An 8,068-nucleotide genomic window follows, 5' to 3' on the forward strand; every position below is an offset into this window, starting at 1 on the left:
CTCTCTCTCTCTCTCTCTCTCTCTCTCTCTCTCTCTCTCTCTCTCTCCTCTCTCTTAGAATCTCCTAAGAGCTCATCATCTTTGTTTCCCTAATTCCTAGTTTGACACATGTACTGGGGATTCTTCAAATATTGGCTGAATAATTAAACCTCACTCATCAGCGTTAGCCTCTTATCTATTTCCTCTCTAAAATGTCCATTTAGTTCTAGAAAGCCCCAGGACAGGGAAAACTTCTCACTTGCCATTTCATTTCTGGATGCTGAGTTTCGCCAACCACTTCATGTGACCAGTGGAGGTTTTCTCAGGTCCGTGGCCTCTCTGTTCCTGTTCAATGTCTAATTCTTGTAAAATTGAAGAGATTCTATCCTGAACCTATTATAACAGCACAAATATGCATCAAGACAAGAACAGTCATATCACTGAATGACTCTGTATTTGTAAAATGATGGTTTAAAAATCTAGACAGAGGTCTCAGATAATGAGATCGCAAATTTCTCCATGATACACAAGATTTCTTCATCTTTGAACATTCTGTAGAGCTTTGTATGGGGTGACTATCTTTATCCTTGTCTTTACTTTCCTATTGCACTTTTTAAAACTTTAAGCTTTTTAAAAATAATGAAAGTTTTGTGAAGGAAAAAAATCTTCCATCCAATTTCTTGATCCAAGTGATCTTTATCATCTTTACCATGGTAACAATTACTTGATTTGCCATCACTGTTTGTAGAAGACATTTTACTTCACTATTTAAACCATCCTTTAAAATGTATTATCGCAGCTTTAAAAATGTTTTCTTTTCTACTCCATCTGCATAATTCATGCTCTGTTAAATGTATTACAGGGGACAGAAATTAATAGAAAGAAAACATATTAACAGAAACAACTCCTGTTCTAGCCAATAACAGTACAAGGGAAGGGCTTGGGTGTTGGAGCAGTTCAGAGTAAAGTGAATGTGCTTCCACTTAAACAGGTGACAACCAAAGAATAAAGCAATAAAACATTATGCATATAATATAGGGCATGGGGGAGGGGGAGTTCTTATGTATTCCTTATTTGGGCTGATCGAGTCCAAGAGCTTGGTTGACAAAGATTTAGGAAGCATATGCACAGATATATTATTAATTAGCTCCCTTATTAAGTGTAAAATCCTTGAGAGCTGTGAGGGTCATGCTCATCAAATACTATTTAAAAAGTGATGACCCAAGGAGTTCTTATTTCTGATTTAAGTATATCCTACCATGTATGACCTGTAGGGGGTGCACTGAAACAGCGCTATGCCCTGAAAGTGAAAATCTATGCCTCTCTGTGTATGCCAGTGATACCAGTGAAATCTAAGATGGGGAGGGTGTCTCATGAAATCTTTAATATGGTGTCAACAAGCAGCTCCCTGAAATATGTTTAATTGTTACATATCATCCAGTACTTTTATCCCTGCTGACATAGGAGGGTATGCACAAAATCAAATGGCATTTGAAGGTCAAAATTCTAAAAGATATTAATAATACATAAAATAATTAAAACATAGCTTAAACATGATTTTTTGACCCTACACATTTTTGCTAAGTCATTGTCATTCTTCAGAATACTAAACTGTAATTCAATAAACTAAATTGTAGGCTCCTTGGGATAAAGATGATGTCGTTCGCCACTTGTATTCTTATTGCTTATCAGGGTGTCTGGTGCACATTGGACCTTAATAAATACTTAATCCCTTCCCTCATTCCCACTTGTTGTTGGTGGCAGTGATTGTGATGGACATGTTGATAGTCTCAAAGTAGGTGATATATTAGAACAGGGGCTTCTTGAAAGAAGTAAAAAATGTAGCATTTTAGAGTTGAGAGGAACCTTAAAGCAGTGATTCTGCCACCTAATTTCATATTCTATCCCCCAGGGAAACTTTGTAACATTTCTAGACAGATTTTTTTAAATGTAGATAGAATTTCTAGACAGAAAATATTCTACAGTCAAACCCCAAAATTTAGCCTTAATCACTCTGAGTAGAGTTGAGGAAATAGCTATAGAGCTATACATATGATAGCCATATATTGATATATACACATACAAATATATTTTAAAACACACACATTTATTTTTTATTTATTTTATTTTTCAATTACAGTTGACATTCGATATCATATTAGTTTCAGGTATACAGCATAGTGGTTAGACATTTATATAACCACAAAGTGATACCTTTGATAAGTCTAGCACCCACCTGGCACCATACATAATTATTACAATATTATTGACTATGTTCCCTATGCTGTACTTTATATCACTATGACTATATTGTAACCACCAATATGTACTTTTTAATCTTCCTAATATGTACTTCACTTTTTTCACCCTACCCGCTAACCCCCCTTCCATCTGACAACCATCCGTTTGTTGTCTATATCTATGAGTTTGTTTCTGTTTTAATTGTTTATAAAAACATATACATAGCGCCCGAGCTGAGCTGCCACTGAGCTGCCAACAGGTGGCAGGATGGCTCAACTTAAAAAAAAATTGCGGTAAAAACATATATATTTAAATGCACATATTTAAATACATGTATCTAAATGCCTACATATATTCAAATATATGTAAATTAGTATATATTTATATTTATATATTTAAACCATTCCTGTTTGGGAACCACAATCTTAGTGGTCCTAGTCCAAGTTCCAGGGACATTCCCATAACTATGCAGCTAGTGGTGGAGCCTCTGATGAAAGCGATGGTCACGCCCCTTATTGGAAACAGACATCTGAAACTAAACAACTCATGGATTGCAAACCTAGAAACGTTTCCAATGATTGTCTAAAACCAGTTTCACTTTGGCCTCACATTACCCCAACAGCTCTTACCTTCCCATGTAACACTGGGCTCCTGTAACTGGATTTATTACTAAAATTATTAGGATTATAAGACATGGATATTGAAAGACACCCTCCAGTGTTTCACTAATGCAAGAACTGAAACAAAGTTAACTAGCTCATTTACAAAGAACCGTAAATCCTGTGGGAACCAGCTGTTAGTACTGGGTTACTCAACCACAAAATCATAGCTGGATTCATGGCTAGCTATAGATAATCTCATATTTTTATCTAAATCAGTGGTTTTCAACTATGCCCCTCCCCCACCGCAGAGCCTTGGGGGAGAGATATGCTGGTGGGGCCTGGGTCCTTTTCAGACTCCTCAGTGAGCCCAGCTGTGCATACACTTGTCCTGCTCATTGGCCTTGCAGAAAATGTTTTCTTTTCTTTCTTAACCAAGAGCCCCCAGTTTTGAAAAGAGTTTGAAGACCACTAATGTAATTGTTTCCTCATTTAGGCTGCTCTGGATAAACCCCTCCAGATGGATCAGAGACCTGAGGGGGAAAGCAGGTCGTGTTATGTTCTGGTACACGTGTCTTTCTCATGCTTTGGCAGTTTTATGTGGGTCATGTCCATTGCCCTGTTTGGAAGCATTTTTATGACATTTTTTTAGCCCAATTCCTCTGTACCAGTGCAGTGAAAGAGCCAGACCGTATTCTGCCCGCCTATCATTGCCCTCAGTATCTGAGACATCTTTAGAGTTTCCAAGGGCTGTTTAAATTGAATATAAATAGAAAAATAATTCCTAGTAAAGCTGGTGCTTCCTCTCAGATACATTTTACATTGGCCACTTAGAAAACCTGATCAAAGTACAAAAGTGTCTGATAACTTCTTTTAGAAACTCATTTATAAATTTTTTTATAATTCTTTACAGATTAACTCTGATATAAGGTATGATCAAACAATATGTTGAATGTTTAAATTAAAAAAATGTATTACAGTAAAAGACACATTGCCATTAGTCCCCCTCAAAACACTTCCCCTCGCTTCGAACACACATCCCATCATTCTTGCCACTTTCTGAAGCAGTTCTGGATGTCCTCTTTCATGAGTGTCTTTAGTTATGCTGTTGTGGCTGCCTCAATGTCCTGAATGTATTCAAAATTTAAACCTTTCATGGTCATTTTGAATTTGGGGATGAGCCAGAAGTCTCACAGTGCCAGATCTGGTGATAAGGTGGATGAGGACACAACGTAATGTTTTTATTTGACAGAAATTGCCGTATACCACAAGTGATGTGTGGCACAGAGCATTGTCATGATGGAGGATGATTTATGGCACACTTTAAAACACATCTCTCTTTTTTTTTTATTTTCAGATTTAACTGGGGAATTGGGGAGGGGGACCCACCAAGTTGTTGTCCTTCAGTGTTCATTGTGGAGGGCACCAGTAGCCATCTGGCTGCCTGTAGGCAGCTCATGGCCTCTAAGCTCAAGGTGCTGAGTTCAATCTTAGTTGCGGGTGGGTGTAGCCACCATTCCATGCAGGAGTCGAACCAGCAGCCTTGTTGTTAAGAGCGCATGCTCTAGCCACTGAGCCATCCAGGGGCATCTCAGCTCAAGGTGCCAAGCTCAGTCCCAGTTGTGGGTGGGCATAGCCCACCATCGAACAGGCTGTCTTATTGTTACACCAGTTGAGCCATCCTGCCACCTACCAGCAGCCCATCGACAGCTCAGCCCAAGCACAGCATCACCCGCCCATGTGGGAATCGAACCTGCGGCCCTGCTGCTCAGAGATCGCATTCCTAAGCCAATTCCCAACCAACTGAGCCACTGGGCCAGCCCAAAACACACCTTCTCTCAACCGTAGTTCACACCCATCTAACTGCCCGGAACAAGTTGAAACCTGTCACACACTGTCACTAAGGTTTGATGAGCCGCTTCCCGTATTGAAGATGCCTGCCTTTCCCCTTTGGATGGCACTTTGCAGCAGCATTCACAGTATTTTTAAATCACACCTTGTATGTTAAGTATCCTTTATGCCTAGAAGTTAATTATTCTGTTTTTTTCCCTTTATAACCTGTTCTAAAAGTTGTATTTTACCTTACTGTTACGACTAAAGTCTTCAATCACCTTTTCCTGAAAGTAATACAGTTTTTTAATGTTCCCATAAAAAGCAGTAGTTGTTCAGCAAAAACCTCTGGCTAGGAGGACCTTTGAATCTAGTAAGTGTCTGAGTGATTTAATTTTCTGAGAGGCAAAATCAAAGCTAGGACGCAGAACTCAGTTTCATCCAGTTAGGATCCTTCCATGACAGCATGGAGCCCTTTAAAGTTTATGAAACAATTTCAAGGTTTCCTCTTCCACTATACTGCATTCTGACAGCCATATATGAGTATGATCAAATATACATCAATTAATATGTGACATCTTTAATACTTGTTAGGAATTTTAACATATATATTCTTTCCACCAAAACTCATTCTACCTTCCTCCATTTCCTCTCCAACCTATTCCCTGTATATTTCAAAATATTGAAAAGAATAGAAAGGGGAAAACAGAAATAAATAAGAAGGAATCCTATTTTTTTTTTTTTGGTAACTGGGGAACAGTATGTTTTTCCAGGATCCGTTAGCTCCAAGTCGAGTAGTTATTTCAATCTAATTGTGGAGGGCACAGCTTAGTGGCCCATGCAGGGATCGAACCGGCAACCTCAGTGTTATGAGCACTGCACTCTAACCAACTGAGACAACCGGCCGCCCAGAAGGAACCCTATTTTTAAAACACAGGCTATCCCAAGATGATAATAATAACAGTTAACATTTATTGAACAGTTACTGCATTCCAGGCACTGTTCTAAATGCTTTACATAATACTCAAAATATCAAAACAATCCTACTATTATTATCCCTGTTTTACAGAAAAGGAAACCATGGTCCCAAGAGGTTATGTCACTTGTTCAAGGTAACCTAGCTGGCTATGGGAGTGGAGCCATGTCCCTCACTGATCTCAAGGATTTTACATTTAACAAGGGAGCTAATTACTCCAGACCCCAAAATGTAAATCACTGTTTATACGTTTCTAGGGCCTTAAATTTCTACCCAAATTTGAAGCCTGATTTTTTTGCCTTAAAATGTCTTGTTTATAGTAGGCACATGATAGATACTTGTTACATTGAATTGAATTCTTAATGACATTTTTTGAATTAAGTTTTACTAAAATATAAGCAAAAAGATTAAGCAGACTTTTAAAAAGAAGGATAAGGAGAAGAATTTCTTACTGAGTTTTAGCTTGGGCCTCCTGGACATACTCTTTCCAAGAAATGTTGGAAACATGACCTGTTATCATGATCCATCTATAATGTGGGCCTGCATAAGAAGTAATACTATTTGACTATGATTTCCCTATATAGGCTTAGGAAGGCATTAAAAGTGCCCTTCCTTACCAAAGAGAGACAAACTTACTGAGTTTGCCTTCAACCAGGGTTATGCTAGAGCCCTGAAGGGTGAATCCATGCATCCTAGAACTTGAAAAATAGTCTAGAAACAAAGTAATCATTTGGCCCATCTGTCTCATAGAGTCAGATATTTCACCCTTTGACATTTAAAGTTTCAGAACAGTTGGTAAGGGGAACAATAAATAGATTAAGGGTTGTTCTACCATTATTCTAAAAAAAGAAATCACCTTATTCTGAATGCTTTTCTTTCTTTTCTCTCATTTTCTCTGCTCTATGAATACTACTTGTACCGCAAGGACTTTGTCAGTGTACATAAACTCACCCAAGGACTACTGATACTTTTTTTTCCTCAGTATTCAGTCCCCAAATCAGTAACTGGGGAATTTGGATTTTTTCCACATTCTACATTTGTTGATGACAGAAGCATAAGAATGTAATACATTGAAAAGAAAGGCCTTAAATTTCCTGACTAAAATATAACTGCTTTTCCTAGATTTGGTAGGTAATTTTACTCCATTGTGCTTTATTTATTCTTAGTAGAACTTGCAGGGGTTGTTTTCAGGACAATGTCAGGACAATTGTTCAAAACTGAGCTATGGGCCAACCCAAGGACATTCTCCTGGGAGCAGTTCAGCTAAAATATACAAAAGAGCTCTCCTCTTATCAAAAATATTTCTTCTTAAATATAAAGATAAATGAGGAAAGTTTTGACATGAGATAAAAATAACAACAAAATAAGTCAGTGACTAAATCCTTATGTGATCTTAGTACATAGTTAGATGGCAAATAAATCGTGTCTCCCGGTCCTGTCTCTTCATGTTTTATAATAGGATGACATATAAGAAACCTTCTGTACACCGGGAAGGGGCGCCCTCTGCACCCTTCCTTTCTCAGGAAGGATAGCACTGGCCATGAGGCAGCCTATAATATTGGTAAATATGAGACCTCTCTGTTTCTTCAGCCCGTATTAATGTTTTTCAATTTTGAATGAACTATACAAGTAATACATTCTTACTGTGGAAATTTGAAAGCATATTTAAGCCAAAGCAAAAACATAGAAATTTTTCACAGTCAATTTAGAGATAACCACCATTAACATTTTGCCTACATCCTTCTAGACTACATACACACACCTAAACACACTCACACACCATACCTATAGTAATTGCTGGTAGCATTGAGCAGCAGTAGCAAAGGCAGCGGGAACAAGCACTGACAGTGGTTCTAACAGTAGCAGTAGCAGTGGGAGCTACCCATGATAAGTCAGCAGTAGCAACAACAGAAGAATTCATAACCACAATAAACGTACATACCTGCAGAGAAAGCTACAGTCATTGTAGGAGCTGTATTGAAAGTGTCTTGATACTAGCAATAGCAGTGGTAGCAGAAACAATATTAACAATGCCAGTTCTGTAGCATCTATTATGTGCCAAGGATTGTTCTAAGTGTTTTGCAAGTATTGTCTCAATTAATCCTCACAACAATCTAATGAAGTAACTATACCAGCTGTATCCCCATTTTACAGATGAGAAAACTGATGGACATTCGGGTTAAGTAACTTGCCAAAGATCACACAGTCTGAATTTGAACCCTAGGCAATCTGGCTCTATAATTCACTCTTAACTACTACACTGGTAACAATAGCAGAAGTAGCACGAATTCTAAAATACAGTATAAGGGGCCGGCCGAGTGGCGCGTTGGTTAAGAGCTGGCTTGGGACGCCAGAGGACCCCAGTTCGGATCCCACATATGAGGGCCAGTGACACTGCCCTCTACATCTAAGATGCTGAACAACAGCTCAACCTGGAGCTGGG

The 8,068-nt window shown here is 38.4% G+C and overlaps 1 protein-coding gene and 1 non-coding gene across 5 annotated transcripts in view; one reads left to right on the forward strand and one right to left on the reverse strand.

The window, feature by feature from the left end:
* PTPRR (protein tyrosine phosphatase receptor type R) overlaps positions 1-8,068 on the forward strand; it is a 248,144-nt gene that overhangs the window by 168,120 nt on the left and 71,956 nt on the right. The window lies entirely within an intron of this gene.
* Positions 5,482-5,555, reverse strand: TRNAM-CAU (transfer RNA methionine (anticodon CAU)). The gene has a single exon. It is a non-coding gene; the product is annotated as a tRNA-Met (tRNA).

Source organism: Hipposideros armiger, unplaced genomic scaffold (genome assembly GCF_001890085.2).
Source record: "Hipposideros armiger isolate ML-2016 unplaced genomic scaffold, ASM189008v1 scaffold_166, whole genome shotgun sequence".
Taxonomy (NCBI): Eukaryota; Metazoa; Chordata; class Mammalia; order Chiroptera; family Hipposideridae; genus Hipposideros; species Hipposideros armiger.